Source organism: Rhynchophorus ferrugineus, unplaced genomic scaffold (assembly GCF_030347505.1).
Source record: "Rhynchophorus ferrugineus isolate W39M unplaced genomic scaffold, kcgeb_rfMv2 rfM3, whole genome shotgun sequence".
NCBI classification, from domain to species: Eukaryota; Metazoa; Arthropoda; class Insecta; order Coleoptera; family Curculionidae; genus Rhynchophorus; species Rhynchophorus ferrugineus.
This window is the reverse complement of record NW_027472582.1, coordinates 40,556,429-40,577,771: the sequence shown is the minus strand read 5'-3', so window position 1 is coordinate 40,577,771 and position 21,343 is coordinate 40,556,429.

The window sequence follows — 21,343 nt, the reverse complement described above, 5'->3', positions numbered from 1 at the left end:
CTCGGAAACTATAAGAGATAACGCAATTTTGCAATCGACAGCGTAATTAGCATGCCGAATATTACTTGGAATGTGAATTGAAGTGAAATCGCTAATTCATAAGACCATTTTACAATTTTGGCCCAAGTTTGAAACAGAGCCCAAGGTGTAGAATTTGTATTGCCCATATCTCGGAAACTATAAGAGATAATGCAATTTAGCAATCGGCAACGTAATTAGCATGCCGAATATTGCTTGCAGTGTGAATTGGAACGGAATCGTTAATTAATAAGAACATTTTACAATTTTGGCCCATGTTAGAAGCAGAGCCAAATTGTAAAATTTCGATAGTCCATATATCGGAAACCATAAGAGATAATGCAATTTGGCAATCGGCAACGTAATTAGCATGCCGAATATTGCTTGGACTGTGAATTGGAACGAAATCGCTAATTCATAAGACCATTTTACAATTTTATCAAAAGTTGAAGCAGAGCCAAATTGTAAAATTTCGATGGTCGATATATCGGAAACCATAAGAGATAATGCAATTTGGTAATCGACAGCGTAATTAGCATGCCGAATATTACTGGCAATGTGAATTGGAACGGAATCGTTAATTCATAAGACCATTTTACAATTTTGGCCCATGTTAGAAGCAGAGCCAAATTGTAAAATTTCGATAATCCATATATCGGAAACCATAAGTGATAATGCAATTTGTTAATCGACAGTGTAATTAACGTACCGAATATTACTTGGAATGTGATTTAGAACGAAATCGCTAATTCATAAGACCATTTTACAATTTTGGCCCAAGTTAGAAACAGAGCCTAAGGTGTAAAATTTTGATTGCCCATATCTCGGAAACTAAAAGAGATAATGCAATTTGGCAATCGGCAACGTAATTAGCATGCCGAATATTACTTGGAATGTGAATTGGAGAGAAATCGCTAATTCATAAGACCATTTTACAATTCTGGCCCAAGTTAGAAGCAGAGCCAATATTGTTAGATGTCGATAGTCCATATCTCGGAAACTATAAGAGATAATGCAATTTGGTAATCGGCAACCTAATTAGCAGGCCGAATATTGCTTGCAATGTGAATTGGAATGGAATCGCTAATTCATAAGACCATTTTACAATTTTGGCCCATGTTAGAAGCAGAGCCAAATTGTAAAATTTCGATAGTCCATATATCGGAAATCATAATAGATAATGCAATTTGGTAATCGACAACGTAATTAGCATGCCGAATATTACTTGGAGTGTGATTTATAACGAAATCGCTAATTCATAAGACCATTTTAAAATTTTGGCCCATGTTACAAACAGAGCCTAAGGTGTAAAATTTCGATAGTCCATATATTGGAAACCATAAGAGATAATACAATTTAGTAATCGACAACGTAATTAACATGCCGAATATTACCTGGAATGTGATTTAGAACGAAATCGCTAATTCATAAGACCATTTTACCATTTTGGCCCAAGTTAGAAGCAGAGCCAAATTGTAAAATTTCGATAGTCCATATATCTGAAACCATAAGATATAATGCAATTTGGTAATCGACAACGTAATTAACATGCCGAATATTAATTGGAATGTGAATTGGAACGGAATCGCTAATTCATAAGACCATTTTACAACTTTGGCCCATGTTAGAAACAGAGCCTAAGGTGTAAAATTTCGATAGTCCATATATTGGAAACCATAAGAGATAATACAATTTAGTAATCGACAACGTAATTAACATGCCGAATATTACTTGGAATGTGATTTAGAAAGAAATCGCTAATTCATAAGACCATTTTACAATTTTGGCCCAAGTTAGAAACAGAGCCTAATGTGTAAAATTTTGATTGCCCATATCTCGGAAGCTATAAGAGATAACGAAATGTGGCAATCGGCAACGTAATTAGCATGCCGAATATTACTTGGAATGTGATTTAGAACGAAATCGCTAATTCATAAGACCATTTTACAATTTTGGCCCAAGTTAGAAACAGAGCCTAAGGTGTAAAATTTTGATTGCCCATATCTCGGAAACTATAAGAGATAACGAAATTTGGCAATCGGCAACGTAATTAGCATGCCGAATATTGCTTGGAATGTGAATTGGAACGCAATCGGTAATTCATAAGACCGTTTTAGAATTTTGACCCGAGTTAGTAACACAGCCTAAGGTATAAAATTTCGATTACCCATATCTCGGAAACTATAAGAGATAATGCAATTTGGCAATCGGCAACGTATTTGGCATGCCGAATATTGCTCGCAATGTGAATTGGAACGGAATCGCTAATTCATAAGAACATTTTACAATTTTGGCCCATGTTAGAAACAGAGCCTAAGATGTAAAATTTGGATAGCCCATATACGGGAACTATAAGAGATAATGCAATTTGGCAAACGACAACGTCACAAGCATGCCGAATATTACTTGACATGTGATTTGGAACAAAAGTCCGTAATTCACAAGGTCATTTTACAATTTTAGCTTAATTTAGAAACCCAGCCTAATGTGTGCCCTAATTGCGATAGCCCATATCTTGGAAACTATAAGAGATAATGCAATTTGGCAATCGACAACGTTATTAGCATGGCGAGTATTACTTGGAGTATGATTTGGAACGAAATCCTTAATTCATAAGACCATTTTACAATTTTGGTCTAAGTTAGAAACAGAGCCTAAAGAGTAAAATTTCGATAGCCCATATTTCGGAAACTATAAGAGATAGTGCAATTTGGCAAACGGCGACGTAATTAGCATGACGAATATTACTTGGAATATGATTTGGAACGAAATCCGTAATTCATAAGACCATTTTACAATGTTGACCTAAGTTAGAAACAGAGCCTAAAGAGCAAAATTTCTATAGCCCATATTTCGGAAACTATACTAGTGCAATTTGGCAAACGGCGACGTAATTAGCATGTCGAATATTACTTAGAATATGATTTGGAACGAAATCCGTAATTCATAAGACCATTTTACAATTTTTGCGTGAGTTAGAAACAGAACCTAAAGTGTAAAATTTCGATTGCCCATATCTCGGAAACTATAAGAGATAACGCAATTTTGCAATCGACAGCGTAATTAGCATGCCGAATATTACTTGGAATGTGAATTGAAGTGAAATCGCTAATTCATAAGACCATTTTACAATTTTGGCCCAAGTTTGAAACAGAGCCCAAGGTGTAGAATTTGTATTGCCCATATCTCGGAAACTATAAGAGATAATGCAATTTAGCAATCGGCAACGTAATTAGCATGCCGAATATTGCTTGCAGTGTGAATTGGAACGGAATCGTTAATTAATAAGAACATTTTACAATTTTGGCCCATGTTAGAAGCAGAGCCAAATTGTAAAATTTCGATAGTCCATATATCGGAAACCATAAGAGATAATGCAATTTGGCAATCGGCAACGTAATTAGCATACCGAATATTGCTTGGACTGTGAATTGGAACGAAATCGCTAATTCATAAGACCATTTTACAATTTTATCAAAAGTTGAAGCAGAGCCAAATTGTAAAATTTCGATGGTCGATATATCGGAAACCATAAGAGATAATACAATTTGGTAATCGACAGCGTAATTAGCATGCCGAATATTACTGGCAATGTGAATTGGAACGGAATCGTTAATTCATAAGACCATTTTACAATTTTGGCCCATGTTAGAAGCAGAGCCAAATTGTAAAATTTCGATAATCCATATATCGGAAACCATAAGTGATAATGCAATTTGTTAATCGACAGTGTAATTAACGTACCGAATATTACTTGGAATGTGATTTAGAACGAAATCGCTAATTCATAAAACCATTTTACAATTTTGGCCCAAGTTAGAAACAGAGCCTAAGGTGTAAAATTTTGATTGCCCATATCTCGGAAACTAAAAGAGATAATGCAATTTGGCAATCGGCAACGTAATTAGCATGCCGAATATTACTTGGAATGTGAATTGGAGAGAAATCGCTAATTCATAAGACCATTTTACAATTCTGGCGCAAGTTAGAAGCAGAGCCAATATTGTCAGGTGTCGATAGTCCATATCTCGGAAACTATAAGAGATAATGCAATTTGGCAATCGGCAGCGTAATTAGCATGCCGAATATTACTTGGAATGTGAATTGGAACGAAATCGCTAATTCATAAGACCATTTTACCATTCTGGCCCAAGTTAGAAGCAGAGCCAATATTGTCAGATGTCGATAGTCCATATCTCGGAAACTATAAGAGAAAATGCAACTTGGCAATCGGCAACGTAATTAGCATGCCGAATATTACTTGGAATGTGAATTGGAGCGAAATCGCTAATTCATAAGACCATTTTACAATTCTGGCCCAAGTTAGAAGCAGAGCCAATATTGTTAGATGTCGATAGTCCATATCTCGGAAACTATAAGAGATAATGCAATTTGGTAATCGGCAACCTAATTAGCAGGCCGAATATTGCTTGCAATGTGAATTGGAATGGAATCGCTAATTCATAAGACCATTTTACAATTTTGGCCCATGTTAGAAGCAGAGCCAAATTGTAAAATTTCGATAGTCCATATATCGGAAATCATAATAGATAATGCAATTTGGTAATCGACAACGTAATTAGCATGCCGAATATTACTTGGAGTGTGATTTATAACGAAATCGCTAATTCATAAGACCATTTTAAAATTTTGGCCCATGTTACAAACAGAGCCTAAGGTGTAATATTTCTATAGTCCATATATTGGAAACCATAAGAGATAATACAATTTGGTAATCGACAACGTAATTAACATGCCGAATATTACCTGGAATGTGATTTAGAACGAAATCGCTAATTCATAAGACCATTTTTCAATTTTGCCTCAAGTTAGAAACAGAGCCTAAGGTGTAAATTTTCGATTGCCCATATCTCGGAAACTATAAGAGATAATGAAATTTGGCAATCGACAACGTAATTAACATGCCGAATATTGCTTGCAATGTGAATTGGAACGGAATCGCTAATTCATAAGACCATTTTACAACTTTGGCCCATGTTAGAAACAGAGCCTAAGGTGTAAAATTTCGATTGCCCATATCTCGGAAACTACAAGAGATATTGCAATTTGGCAATCGACAGCGTAATTAGCATGCCGAATATTACTTGGAATGTGATTTAGAAAGATATCGCTAATTCATAAGACCATTTTACAATTTTGGCCCAAGTTAGAAACAGAGCCTAAGGTGTAAAATTTTGATTGCCCATATCTCGGAAGCTATAAGAGATAACGAAATGTGGTAATCGGCAACGTAATTAGCATGCCGAATATTACTTGGAATGTGATTTAGAACGAAATCGCTAATTCATAAGACCATTTTACAATTTTGGCCCAAGTTAGAAACAGAGCCTAAGGTGTAAAATTTTGATTGCCCATATCTCGGAAACTATAAGAGATAACGAAATTTGGCAATCGGCAACGTAATTAGCATGCCGAATATTGCTTGGAATGTGAATTGGAACGCAATCGGTAATTCATAAGACCGTTTTAGAATTTTCACCCGAGTTAGTAACACAGCCTAAGGTATAAAATTTCGATTACCCATATCTCGGAAACTATAAGAGATAATGCAATTTGGCAATCGGCAACGTAATTGGCATGCCGAATATTGCTCGCAATGTGAATTGGAACGGAATCGCTAATTCATAAGAACATTTTACAATTTTGGCCCATGTTAGAAACAGAGCCTAAGATGTAAAATTTGGATAGCCCATATACGGGAACTATAAGAGATAATGCAATTTGGCAAACGACAACGTCACAAGCATGCCGAATATTACTTGACATGTGATTTGGAACAAAATCGCTAATTCATAAGACCATTTTACAATTTTGGCCCATGTTAGAAGCAGAGCCAAATTGTAAAATTTCGATAATCCATATATCGGAAACCATAAGTGATAATGCAATTTGTTAATCGACAACGTAATTAACGTACCGAATATTACTTGGAATGTGATTTAGAACGAAATCGCTAATTCATAAGACCATTTTACAATTTTGGCCCAAGTTAGAAACAGAGCCTAAGGTGTAAAATTTTGATTGCCCATATCTCGGAAACTATAAGAGATAATGAAATTTGGCAATCGGCAACGTAATTAGCATGCCGAATATTGCTTGAAATGTGAATTGGAACGAAATCGCTAATTCATAAGACCATTTTACAATTTTGGCCCTAGTTAGAAATACAGCCTAAGGTATAAAATTTCGATTACCCATATCTCGGAAACTATAAGAGACAATGCAATTTGGCAATCGGAAACGTAATTAGCATGCCGAATATTACTTGGAATGTGAATTGAAGTGAAATCGCTAATTCATAATGCCATTTTACAATTTTGGCCCATGTTAGAAACAGAGCCTAAGGTGTAAAATTTCGATAGCCCATATCTCGGAAACTATAAGAGATAATGCAATTTTGCAATCGACAGCGTAATTAGCATGCCGAATATTACTTGGAATGTGAATTGAAGTGAAATCGCTAATTCATAAGGCCATTTTACAATTTTGGCCCATATTAGAAACAGAGCCTAAGGTGTAAAATTTCGATAGCCCATATCTCGGAAACTATAAGAGATAATGCAATTTGGCAATCGGCAACGTAATTAGCATGCCGAATATTGCTTGGACTGTGAATTGGAACGAAATCGCTAATTCATAAGACTATTTTACAATTCTGGCCCAAGTTAGAAGCAGAGCCAACATTGTCAGATGTCGATAGTCCATGTCTCGGAAACTATAAGAGATAATGCAATTTGGCAATCGGCAACGTAATTAGCATGCCGAATATTACTTGGAATGTGAATTGGAACGAAATCGCTAATTCGTAAGACCATTTTACAATTTTGACCCCAGTTAGAAACAGACTCTAAGGTGTAAAATTCCGATTGTCCATATCTCGGAAACTATAAGAGATAATGCAATTTGGCAATCGGCAACGTAATTAGCATGCCGAATATTACTTGGAATGTGAATTGGAGCGAAATCGCTAATTCATAAGACCATTTTACAATTCTGGCCCAAGTTAGAAGCAGAGCCAATATTGTCAGATGTCGATAGTCCATATCTCGGAAACTATAAGAGATAATGCAATTTGGCAATCGGCAACGTAATTAGCATGCCGAATATTACATGGAATGTGAATTGGAACGAAATCGCTAATTCGTAAGACCATTTTACAATTCTGGCCCAAGTTAGAAGCAGAGCTAATATTTTTAGACGTCGATAGTCCATATCTCGGAAACTATAAGAGATAATGCAATTTAGCAATCGGCAGCGTAATTAGCATGCCGAATATTACTTGGAATGTGAATTGGAACGAAATCGCTAATTCGTAAGACCATTTTACAATTTTGACCCCAGTTAGAAACAGACTCTAAGGTGTAAAATTTCGATTGTCCATATCTCGGAAACTATAAGAGATAATGCAATTTGGCAATCGGCAGCGTAATTAGCATGCCGAATATTACTTGGAATGTGAATTGGAACGAAATCGCTAATTCATAAGACCATTTTACAATTCTGGCCCAAGTTAGAAGCAGAGCCAATATTGTCAGATGTCGATAGTCCATATCTCGGAAACTATAAGAGAAAATGCAATTTGGCAATCGGAAACGTAATTAGCATGCCGAATATTACTTGGAATGTGAATTGGAACGAAATCGCTAGTTCATAAGACCATTTTACAATTCTGGCCCAAGTTAGAAGCAGAGCCAATATTGTTAGATGTCGATAGTCCATATCTCGGAAACTATAAAAGATAATGCAATTTGGCAATCGGCAACGTAATTAGCATGCCGAATATTACTTGGAATGTGAATTGGAGCGAAATCGCTAATTCATAAGACCATTTTACAATTCTGGCCCAAGTTAGAAGCAGAGCCAATATTGTTAGATGTCGATAGTCCATATCTCGGAAACTATAAGAGATAATGCAATTTGGTAATCGGCAACCTAATTAGCAGGCCGAATATTGCTTGCAATGTGAATTGGAATGGAATCGCTAATTCATAAGACCATTTTACAACTTTGGCCCATGTTAGAAACAGAGCCTAAGGTGTAAAATTTCGATTGCCCATATCTCGGGAACTACAAGAGATAATGCAATTTTGCAATCGACAGCGTAATTAGCATGCCGAATATTACTTGGAATGTGAATTGAAGTGAAATCGCTAATTCATAAGGCCATTTTACAATTTTGGCCCATGTTAGAAACAGAGCCTAAGGTGTAAAATTTCGATAGCCCATATCTCGGAAACTATAAGAGACAATGCAATTTGGCAATCGGCAACGTAAGTAGCATGCCGAATATTACTTGGAATGTGAATTGAAGTGAAATCGCTAATTCATAATGCCATTTTACAATTTTGGCCCATGTTAGAAACAGAGCCTAAGGTGTAAAATTTCGATAGCCCATATCTCGGAAACTATAAGAGATAATGCAATTTGGCAATCGGCAACGTAATTAGCATGCCGAATATTGCTTGGACTGTGAATTGGAACGAAATCGCTAATTCATAAGACTATTTTACAATTCTGGCCCAAGTTAGAAGCAGAGCCAACATTGTCAGATGTCGATAGTCCATGTCTCGGAAACTATAAGAGATAATGCAATTTGGCAATCGGCAACGTAATTAGCATGCCGAATATTACTTGGAATGTGAATTGGAACGAAATCGCTAATTCGTAAGACCATTTTACAATTTTGACCCCAGTTAGAAACAGACTCTAAGGTGTAAAATTCCGATTGTCCATATCTCGGAAACTATAAGAGATAATGCAATTTGGCAATCGGCAACGTAATTAACATGCCGAATATTACTTGGAATGTGAATTGGAGCCAAATCGCTAATTCATAAGACCATTTTACAATTCTGGCCCAAGTTAGAAGCAGAGCCAATATTGTCAGATGTCGATAGTCCATATCTCGGAAACTATAAGAGATAATGCAATTTGGCAATCGGCAACGTAATTAGCATGCCGAATATTACTTGGAATGTGAATTGGAACGAAATCGCTAATTCGTAAGACCATTTTACAATTCTGGCCCAAGTTAGAAGCAGAGCTAATATTTTTAGACGTCGATAGTCCATATCTCGGAAACTATAAGAGATAATGCAATTTAGCAATCGGCAGCGTAATTAGCATGCCGAATATTACTTGGAATGTGAATTGGAACGAAATCGCTAATTCGTAAGGCCATTTTACAATTTTGACCCCAGTTAGAAACAGACTCTAAGGTGTAAAATTTCGATTGTCCATATCTCGGAAACTATAAGAGATAATGCAATTTGGCAATCGGCAGCGTAATTAGCATGCCGAATATTACTTGGAATGTGAATTGGAACGAAATCGCTAATTCATAAGACCATTTTACAATTCTGGCCCAAGTTAGAAGCAGAGCCAATATTGTCAGATGTCGATAGTCCATATCTCGGAAACTATAAGAGATAATGCAATTTGGCAATCGGCAACGTAATTAGCATGCCGAATATTACTTGGAATGTGAATTGGAACGAAATCGCTAATTCATAAGACCATTTTACAATTCTGGCCCAAGTTAGAAGCAGAGCCAATATTGTCAGATGTCGATAGTCCATATCTCGGAAACTATAAGAGAAAATGCAATTTGGCAATCGGCAACGTAATTAGCATGCCGAATATTACTTGGAATGTGAATTGGAGCGAAATCGCTAATTCATAAGACCATTTTACAATTCTGGCCCAAGTTAGAAGCAGAGCCAATATTGTTAGATGTCGATAGTCCATATCTCGGAAACTATAAGAGATAATGCAATTTGGTAATCGGCAACCTAATTAGCAGGCCGAATATTGCTTGCAATGTGAATTGGAATGGAATCGCTAATTCATAAGACCATTTTACAATTTTGGCCCATGTTAGAAGCAGAGCCAAATTGTAAAATTTCGATAGTCCATATATCGGAAATCATAATAGATAATGCAATTTGGTAATCGACAACGTAATTAGCATGCCGAATATTACTTGGAGTGTGATTTATAACGAAATCGCTAATTCATAAGACCATTTTAAAATTTTGGCCCATGTTACAAACAGAGCCTAAGGTGTAAAATTTCGATAGTCCATATATTGGAAACCATAAGAGATAATACAATTTGGTAATCGACAACGTAATTAACATGCCGAATATTACCTGGAATGTGATTTAGAACGAAATCGCTAATTCATAAGACCATTTTACCATTTTGGCCCAAGTTAGAAGCAGAGCCAAATTGTAAAATTTCGATAGTCCATATATCTGAAACCATAAGATATAATGCAATTTGGTAATCGACAACGTAATTAACATGCCGAATATTAATTGGAATGTGAATTGGAACGGAATCGCTAATTCATAAGACCATTTTACAACTTTGGCCCATGTTAGAAACAGAGCCTAAGGTGTAAAATTTCGATTGTCCATATCTCGGGAACTACAAGAGATATTGCAATTTGGCAATCGACAGCGTAATTAGCATGCCGAATATTACTTGGAATGTGATTTAGAAAGAAATCGCTAATTCATAAGACCATTTTACAATTTTGGCCCAAGTTAGAAACAGAGCCTAATGTGTAAAATTTTGATTGCCCATATCTCGGAAGCTATAAGAGATAACGAAATGTGGCAATCGGCAACGTAATTAGCATGCCGAATATTACTTGGAATGTGATTTAGAACGAAATCGCTAATTCATAAGACCATTTTACAATTTTGGCCCAAGTTAGAAACAGAGCCTAAGGTGTAAAATTTTGATTGCCCATATCTCGGAAACTATAAGAGATAACGAAATTTGGCAATCGGCAACGTAATTAGCATGCCGAATATTGCTTGGAATGTGAATTGGAACGCAATCGGTAATTCATAAGACCGTTTTAGAATTTTGACCCGAGTTAGTAACACAGCCTAAGGTATAAAATTTCGATTACCCATATCTCGGAAACTATAAGAGATAATGCAATTTGGCAATCGGCAACGTAATTGGCATGCCGAATATTGCTCGCAATGTGAATTGGAACGGAATCGCTAATTCATAAGAACATTTTACAATTTTGGCCCATGTTAGAAACAGAGCCTAAGATGTAAAATTTGGATAGCCCATATACGGGAACTATAAGAGATAATGCAATTTGGCAAACGACAACGTCACAAGCATGCCGAATATTACTTGACATGTGATTTGGAACAAAAGTCCGTAATTCACAAGGTCATTTTACAATTTTAGCTTAATTTAGAAACCCAGCCTAATGTGTGCCCTAATTGCGATAGCCCATATCTTGGAAACTATAAGAGATAATGCAATTTGGCAATCGACAACGTTATTAGCATGGCGAGTATTACTTGGAGTATGATTTGGAACGAAATCCTTAATTCATAAGACCATTTTACAATTTTGGTCTAAGTTAGAAACAGAGCCTAAAGAGTAAAATTTCGATAGCCCATATTTCGGAAACTATAAGAGATAGTGCAATTTGGCAAACGGCGACGTAATTAGCATGACGAATATTACTTGGAATATGATTTGGAACGAAATCCGTAATTCATAAGACCATTTTACAATGTTGGCCTAAGTTAGAAACAGAGCCTAAAGAGCAAAATTTCTATAGCCCATATTTCGGAAACTATACTAGTGCAATTTGGCAAACGGCGACGTAATTAGCATGTCGAATATTACTTAGAATATGATTTGGAACGAAATCCGTAATTCATAAGACCATTTTACAATTTTTGCGTGAGTTAGAAACAGAACCTAAAGTGTAAAATTTCGATTGCCCATATCTCGGAAACTATAAGAGATAACGCAATTTTGCAATCGACAGCGTAATTAGCATGCCGAATATTACTTGGAATGTGAATTGAAGTGAAATCGCTAATTCATAAGACCATTTTACAATTTTGGCCCAAGTTTGAAACAGAGCCCAAGGTGTAGAATTTGTATTGCCCATATCTCAGAAACTATAAGAGATAATGCAATTTAGCAATCGGCAACGTAATTAGCATGCCGAATATTGCTTGCAGTGTGAATTGGAACGGAATCGTTAATTATTAAGAGCATTTTACAATTTTGGCCCATGTTAGAAGCAGAGCCAAATTGTAAAATTTCGATAGTCCATATATCGGAAACCATAAGAGATAATGCAATTTGGCAATCGGCAACGTAATTAGCATGCCGAATATTGCTTGGACTGTGAATTGGAACGAAATCGCTAATTCATAAGACCATTTTACAATTTTGGCAAAAGTTGAAGCAGAGCCAAATTGTAAAATTTCGATGGTCGATATATCGGAAACCATAAGAGATAATGCAATTTGGTAATCGACAGCGTAATTAGCATGCCGAATATTACTGGCAATGTGAATTGGAACGGAATCGTTAATTCATAAGACCATTTTACAATTTTGGCCCATGTTAGAAGCAGAGCCAAATTGTAAAATTTCGATAATCCATATATCGGAAACCATAAGTGATAATGCAATTTGTTAATCGACAGTGTAATTAACGTACCGAATATTACTTGGAATGTGATTTAGAACGAAATCGCTAATTCATAAGACCATTTTACAATTTTGGCCCAAGTTAGAAACAGAGCCTAAGGTGTAAAATTTTGATTGCCCATATCTCGGAAACTAAAAGAGATAATGCAATTTGGCAATCGGCAACGTAATTAGCATGCCGAATATTACTTGGAATGTGAATTGGAGAGAAATCGCTAATTCATAAGACCATTTTACAATTCTGGCGCAAGTTAGAAGCAGAGCCAATATTGTCAGATGTCGATAGTCCATATCTCGGAAACTATAAGAGATAATGCAATTTGGCAATCGGCAGCGTAATTAGCATGCCGAATATTACTTGGAGTGTGAATTGGAACGAAATCGCTAATTCGTAAGACCATTTTACAATTTTGACCCCAGTTAGAAACAGACTCTAAGGTGTAAAATTTCGATTGTCCATATCTCAGAAACTATAAGAGATAATGCAATTTGGCAATCGGCGACGTAATTAACATGCCGAATATTACTTGGAATGTGAATTGGAGCCAAATCGCTAATTCATAAGACCATTTTACAATTCTGGCGCAAGTTAGAAGCAGAGCCACTATTGTCAGATGTCGATAGTCCATATCTCGGAAATTATAAGAGATAATGCAATTTGGTAATCGGCAGCGTAATTAGCATGCCGAATATTACTTGGAATGTGAATTGGAACGAAATCGCTAATTCATAAGACCATTTTACAATTCTGGCCCAAGTTAGAAGCAGAGCCAATATTGTCAGATGTCGATAGTCCATATCCCGGAAACTATAAGAGAAAATGCAACTTGGCAATCGGCAACGTAATTAGCATGCCGAATATTACTTGGAATGTGAATTGGAGCGAAATCGCTAATTCATAAGACCATTTTACAATTCTGGCCCAAGTTAGAAGCAGAGCCAATATTGTTAGATGTCGATAGTCCATATCTCGGAAACTATAAGAGATAATGCAATTTGGTAATCGGCAACCTAATTAGCAGGCCGAATATTGCTTGCAATGTGAATTGGAATGGAATCGCTAATTCATAAGACCATTTTACAATTTTGGCCCATGTTAGAAGCAGAGCCAAATTGTAAAATTTCGATAGTCCATATATCGGAAATCATAATAGATAATGCAATTTGGTAATCGACAACGTAATTAGCATGCCGAATATTACTTGGAGTGTGATTTATAACGAAATCGCTAATTCATAAGACCATTTTAAAATTTTGGCCCATGTTACAAACAGAGCCTAAGGTGTAATATTTCGATAGTCCATATATTGGAAACCATAAGAGATAATACAATTTGGTAATCGACAACGTAATTAACATGCCGAATATTACCTGGAATGTGATTTAGAACGAAATCGCTAATTCATAAGACCATTTTACCATTTTGGCCCAAGTTAGAAGCAGAGCCAAATTGTAAAATTTCGATAGTCCATATATCTGAAACCATAAGTTATAATGCAATTTGGTAATCGACAACGTAATTAACATGCCGAATATTACTTGGAATGTGATTTAGAACGAAATCGCTAATTCATAAGACCATTTTACAATTTTGCCTCAAGTTAGAAACAGAGCCTAAGGTGTAAAATTTCGATTGCCCATATCTCGGAAACTATAAGAGATAATGAAATTTGGCAATCGGCAACGTAATTAGCATGCCGAATATTGCTTGCAATGTGAATTGGAACGGAATCGCTAATTCATAAGACCATTTTACAACTTTGGCCCATGTTAGAAACAGAGCCTAAGGTGTAAAATTTCGATTGCCCATATCTCGGGAACTACAAGAGATATTGCAATTTGGCAATCGACAGCGTAATTAGCATGCCGAATATTACTTGGAATGTGATTTAGAAAGAAATCGCTAATTCATAAGACCATTTTACAATTTTGGCCCAAGTTAGAAACAGAGCCTAAGGTGTAAAATTTTGATTGCCCATATCTCGGAAGCTATAAGAGATAACGAAATGTGGCAATCGGCAACGTAATTAGCATGCCGAATATTACTTGGAATGTGATTTAGAACGAAATCGCTAATTCATAAGACCATTTTACAATTTTGGCCCAAGTTAGAAACAGAGCCTAAGGTGTAAAATTTTGATTGCCCATATCTCGGAAACTATAAGAGATGACGAAATTTGGCAATCGGCAACGTAATTAGCATGCCGAATATTGCTTGGAATGTGAATTGGAACGCAATCGGTAATTCATAAGACCGTTTTAGAATTTTCACCCGAGTTAGTAACACAGCCTAAGGTATAAAATTTCGATTACCCATATCTCGGAAACTATAAGAGATAATGCAATTTGGCAATCGGCAACGTAATTGGCATGCCGAATATTGCTCGCAATGTGAATTGGAACGGAATAGCTAATTCATGAGAACATTTTACAATTTTGGCCCATGTTAGAAACAGAGCCTAAGATGTAAAATTTGGATAGCCCATATACGGGAACTATAAGAGATAATGCAATTTGGCAAACGACAACGTCACAAGCATGCCGAATATTACTTGACATGTGATTTGGAACAAAATCGCTAATTCATAAGACCATTTTACAATTTTGGCCCATGTTAGAAGCAGAGCCAAATTGTAAAATTTCGATAATCCATATATCGGAAACCATAAGTGATAATGCAATTTGTTAATCGACAACGTAATTAACGTACCGAATATTACTTGGAATGTGATTTAGAATGAAATCGCTAATTCATAAGACCATTTTATAATTTTGGCCCAAGTTAGAAACAGAGCCTAAGGTGTAAAATTTTGATTGCCCATATCTCGGAAACTATAAGAGATAATGAAATTTGGCAATCGGCAACGTAATTAGCATGCCGAATATTGCTTGAAATGTGAATTGGAACGAAATCGCTAATTCATAAGACCATTTTACAATTTTGGCCCTAGTTAGAAATACAGCCTAAGGTATAAAATTTCGATTACCCATATCTCGGAAACTATAAGAGACAATGCAATTTGGCAATCGGCAACGTAATTAGCATGCCGAATATTACTTGGAATTGAAGTGAAATCGCTAATTCATAAGGCCATTTTACAATTTTGGCCCATGTTAGAAACAGAGCCTAAGGTGTAAAATTTCGATAGCCCATATCTCGGAAACTATAAGAGATAACGCAATTTTGCAATCGACAGCGTAATTAGCATGCCGAATATTACTTGGAATGTGAATTGAAGTGAAATCGCTAATTCATAAGACCATTTTACAATTTTGGCCCAAGTTTGAAACAGAGCCCAAGGTGTAGAATTTGTATTGCCCATATCTCGGAAACTATAAGAGATAATGCAATTTAGCAATCGGCAACGTAATTAGCATGCCGAATATTGCTTGCAGTGTGAATTGGAACGGAATCGTTAATTAATAAGAGCATTTTACAATTTTGGCCCATGTTAGAAGCAGAGCCAAATTGTAAAATTTCGATAGTCCATATATCGGAAACCATAAGAGATAATGCAATTTGGCAATCGGCAACGTAATTAGCATGCCGAATATTGCTTGGACTGTGAATTGGAACGAAATCGCTAATTCATAAGACCATTTTACAATTTTGGCAAAAGTTGAAGCAGAGCCAAATTGTAAAATTTCGATGGTCGATATATCGGAAACCATAAGAGATAATGCAATTCGGTAATCGACAGCGTAATTAGCATGCCGAATATTACTGGCAATGTGAATTGGAACGGAATCGTTAATTCATAAGACCATTTTACAATTTTGGCCCATGTTAGAAGCAGAGCCAAATTGTAAAATTTCGATAATCCATATATCGGAAACCATAAGTGATAATGCAATTTGTTAATCGACAGTGTAATTAACGTACCGAATATTACTTGGAATGTGATTTAGAACGAAATCGCTAATTCATAAGACCATTTTACAATTTTGGCCCAAGTTAGAAACAGAGCCTAAGGTGTAAAATTTTGATTGCCCATATCTCGGAAACTAAAAGAGATAATGCAATTTGGTAATCGACAACGTAATTAACATGCCGAATATTACCTGGAATGTGATTTAGAACGAAATCGCTAATTCATAAGACCATTCTACCATTTTGGCCCAAGTTAGAAGCAGAGCCAAATTGTAAAATTTCGATAGTCCATATATCTGAAACCATAAGTTATAATGCAATTTGGTAATCGACAACGTAATTAACATGCCGAATATTACTTGGAATGTGATTTAGAACGAAATCGCTAATTCATAAGACCATTTTTCAATTTTGCCTCAAGTTAGAAACAGAGCCTAAGGTGTAAAATTTCGATTGCCCATATCTCGGAAACTATAAGAGATAATGAAATTTGGCAATCGGCAACGTAATTAGCATGCCGAATATTGCTTGCAATGTGAATTGGAACGGAATCGCTAATTCATAAGACCATTTTACAACTTTGGCCCATGTTAGAAACAGAGCCTAAGGTGTAAAATTTCGATTGCCCATATCTCGGGAACTACAAGAGATATTGCAATTTGGCAATCGACAGCGTAATTAGCATGCCGAATATTACTTGGAATGTGATTTAGAAAGAAATCGCTAATTCATAAGACCATTTTACAATTTTGGCCCAAGTTAGAAACAGAGCCTAAGGTGTAAAATTTTGATTGCCCATATCTCGGAAGCTATAAGAGATAACGAAATGTGGCAATCGGCAACGTAATTAGCATGCCGAATATTACTTGGAATGTGATTTAGAACGAAATCGCTAATTCATAAGACCATTTTACAATTTTGGCCCAAGTTAGAAACAGAGCCTAAGGTGTAAAATTTTGATTGCCCATATCTCGGAAACTATAAGAGATAACGAAATTTGGCAATCGGCAACGTAATTAGCATGCCGAATATTGCTTGGAATGTGAATTGGAACGCAATCGGTAATTCATAAGACCGTTTTAGAATTTTCACCCGAGTTAGTAACACAGCCTAAGGTATAAAATTTCGATTACCCATATCACGGAAACTATAAGAGATAATGCAATTTGGCAGTCGGCAACGTAATTGGCATGCCGAATATTGCTCGCAATGTGAATTGGAACGGAATAGCTAATTCATAAGAACATTTTACAATTTTGGCCCATGTTAGAAACAGAGCCTAAGATGTAAAATTTGGATAGCCCATATACGGGAACTATAAGAGATAATGCAATTTGGCAAACGACAACGTCACAAGCATGCCGAATATTACTTGACATGTGATTTGGAACAAAATCGCTAATTCATAAGACCATTTTACAATTTTGGCCCATGTTAGAAGCAGAGCCAAATTGTAAAATTTCGATAATCCATATATCGGAAACCATAAGTGATAATGCAATTTGTTAATCGACAACGTAATTAACGTACCGAATATTACTTGGAATGTGATTTAGAACGAAATCGCTAATTCATAAGACCATTTTACAATTTTGGCCCAAGTTAGAAACAGAGCCTAAGGTGTAAAATTTTGATTGCCCATATCTCGGAAACTATAAGAGATAATGAAATTTGGCAATCGGCAACGTAATTAGCATGCCGAATATTGCTTGAAATGTGAATTGGAACGAAATCGCTAATTCATAAGACCATTTTACAATTTTGGCCCTAGTTAGAAATACAGCCTAAGGTATAAAATTTCGATTACCCATATCTCGGAAACTATAAGAGACAATGCAATTTGGCAATCGGCAACGTAATTAGCATGCCGAATATTACTTGGAATGTGAATTGAAGTGAAATCGCTAATTCATAAGGCCATTTTACAATTTTGGCCCATGTTAGAAACAGAGCCTAAGGTGTAAAATTTCGATAGCCCATATCTCGGAAACTATAAGAGATAACGCAATTTTGCAATCGACAGCGTAATTAGCATGCCGAATATAACTTGGAATGTGAATTGAAGTGAAATCGCTAATTCATAAGGCCATTTTACAATTTTGGCCCATATTAGAAACAGAGCCTAAGGTGTAAAATTTCGATAGCCCATATCTCGGAAACTATAAGAGATAATGCAATTTGGCAATCGGCAACGTAATTAGCATGCCGAATATTGCTTGGACTGTGAATTGGAACGAAATCGCTAATTCATAAGACTATTTTACAATTCTGGCCCAAGTTAGAAGCAGAGCCAAATTGTAAAATTTCGATAATCCATATATCGGAAACCATAGAAGATAATGCAATTTGTTAATCGACAACGTAATTAACGTGCCGAATATTACTTGGAATGTGATTTAGAACGAAATCGCTAATTCATAAGACCATTTTACAATTTTTGCGTGAGTTAGAAACAGAGCCTAAAGTGTAAAATTTCGATTGCCCATATCTCGGAAACTATAAGAGATAACGCAATTTTGCAATCGACAGCGTAATTAGCATGCCGAATATTACTTGGAATGTGAATTGAAGTGAAATCGCTAATTCATAAGGCCATTTTACAATTTTGGCCCATGTTAGAAACAGAGCCTAAGGTGTAAAATTTCGATAGCCCATATCTCGGAAACTATAAGAGATAATGCAATTTGGCAATCGGCAACGTAATTAGCATGCCGAATATTGCTTGGACTGTGAGTTGGAACGAAATCGCTAATTCATAAGGCCATTTTACATATTTGGCCCGAGTTAGAAATACAGCCTAAGGTATAAAATTTCGATTGCCCATATCTCGGAAACTATAAGAGATAATGCAATTTGGTAATCGGCAACCTAATTAGCATGCCGAATATTGCGTGCAATGTGAATTGGAACGGAATCGTTAATTCATAAGACCATTTTACAATTTTGGCCCATGTTAGAAGCAGAGCCAAATTGTAAAATTTCGATAGTCCATATATCGGAAACCATACGAGATAATGCAATTTGGTAATCGACAACGTAATTAGCATCCAGAATATTACTTGGAGTGTGATTTAGCACGAAATCGCTAATTCATAAGGCCATTTTACAATTTTGGCCCATGTTAGAAACAGAGCCTAAGGTGTAAAATTTCGATAGCCCATATCTCGGAAACTATAAGAGATAATGCAACTTGGCAATCGGCAACTTAATTAGCATGCCGAATATTGCGTGCAATGTGAATTGGAACGGAATCGTTAATTCATAAGACCATATTACAATTTTGGCCCATGTTAGAAGCAGAGCCAAATTGTAAAATTTCGATAGTCCATATATCGGAAACCATAAGAGATAATGCAATTTGGCAATCGGCAACGTAATTAGCATGCCGAATATTGCTTGGACTGTGAATTGGAACGAAATCGCTAATTCATAAGACCATTTTACAATTTTGGCAAAAGTTGAAGCAGAGCCAAATTGTAAAATTTCGATGGTCGATATATCGGAAACCATAAGAGATAATGCAATTCGGTAATCGACAGCGTAATTAGCATGCCGAATATTACTGGCAATGTGAATTGGAACGGAATCGTTAATTCATAAGACCATTTTACAATTTTGGCCCATGTTAGAAGCAGAGCCAAATTGTAAAATTTCGATAATCCATATATCGGAAACCATAAGTGATAATGCAATTTGTTAATCGACAGTGTAATTAACGTACCGAATATTACTTGGAATGTGATTTAGAACGAAATCGCTAATTCATAAGACCATTTTACAATTTTGGCCCAAGTTAGAAACAGAGCCTAAGGTGTAAAATTTTGATTGCCCATATCTCGGAAACTAAAAGAGATAATGCAATTTGGTAATCGACAACGTAATTAACATGCCGAATATTACCTGGAATGTGATTTAGAACGAAATCGCTAATTCATAAGACCATTCTACCATTTTGGCCCAAGTTAGAAGCAGAGCCAAATTGTAAAATTTCGATAGTCCATATATCTGAAACCATAAGTTATAATGCAATTTGGTAATCGACAACGTAATTAACATGCCGAATATTACTTGGAATGTGATTTAGAACGAAATCGCTAATTCATAAGACCATTTTTCAATTTTGCCTCAAGTTAGAAACAGAGCCTAAGGTGTAAAATTTCGATTGCCCATATCTCGGAAACTATAAGAGATAATGAAATTTGGCAATCGGCAACGTAATTAGCATGCCGAATATTGCTTGCAATGTGAATTGGAACGGAATCGCTAATTCATAAGACCATTTTACAACTTTGGCCCATGTTAGAAACAGAGCCTAAGGTGTAAAATTTCGATTGCCCATATCTCGGGAACTACAAGAGATATTGCAATTTGGCAATCGACAGCGTAATTAGCATGCCGAATATTACTTGGAATGTGATTTAGAAAGAAATCGCTAATTCATAAGACCATTTTACAATTTTGGCCCAAGTTAGAAACAGAGCCTAAGGTGTAAAATTTTGATTGCCCATATCTCGGAAGCTATAAGAGATAACGAAATGTGGCAATCGGCAACGTAATTAGCATGCCGAATATTACTTGGAATGTGATTTAGAACGAAATCGCTAATTCATAAGACCATTTTACAATTTTGGCCCAAGTTAGAAACAGAGCCTAAGGTGTAAAATTTTGATTGCCCATATCTCGGAAACTATAAGAGATAACGAAATTTGGCAATCGGCAACGTAATTAGCATGCCGAATATTGCTTGGAATGTGAATTGGAACGCAATCGGTAATTCATAAGACCGTTTTAGAATTTTCACCCGAGTTAGTAACACAGCCTAAGGTATAAAATTTCGATTACCCATATCACGGAAACTATAAGAGATAATGCAATTTGGCAGTCGGCAACGTAATTGGCATGCCGAATATTGCTCGCAATGTGAATTGGAACGGAATAGCTA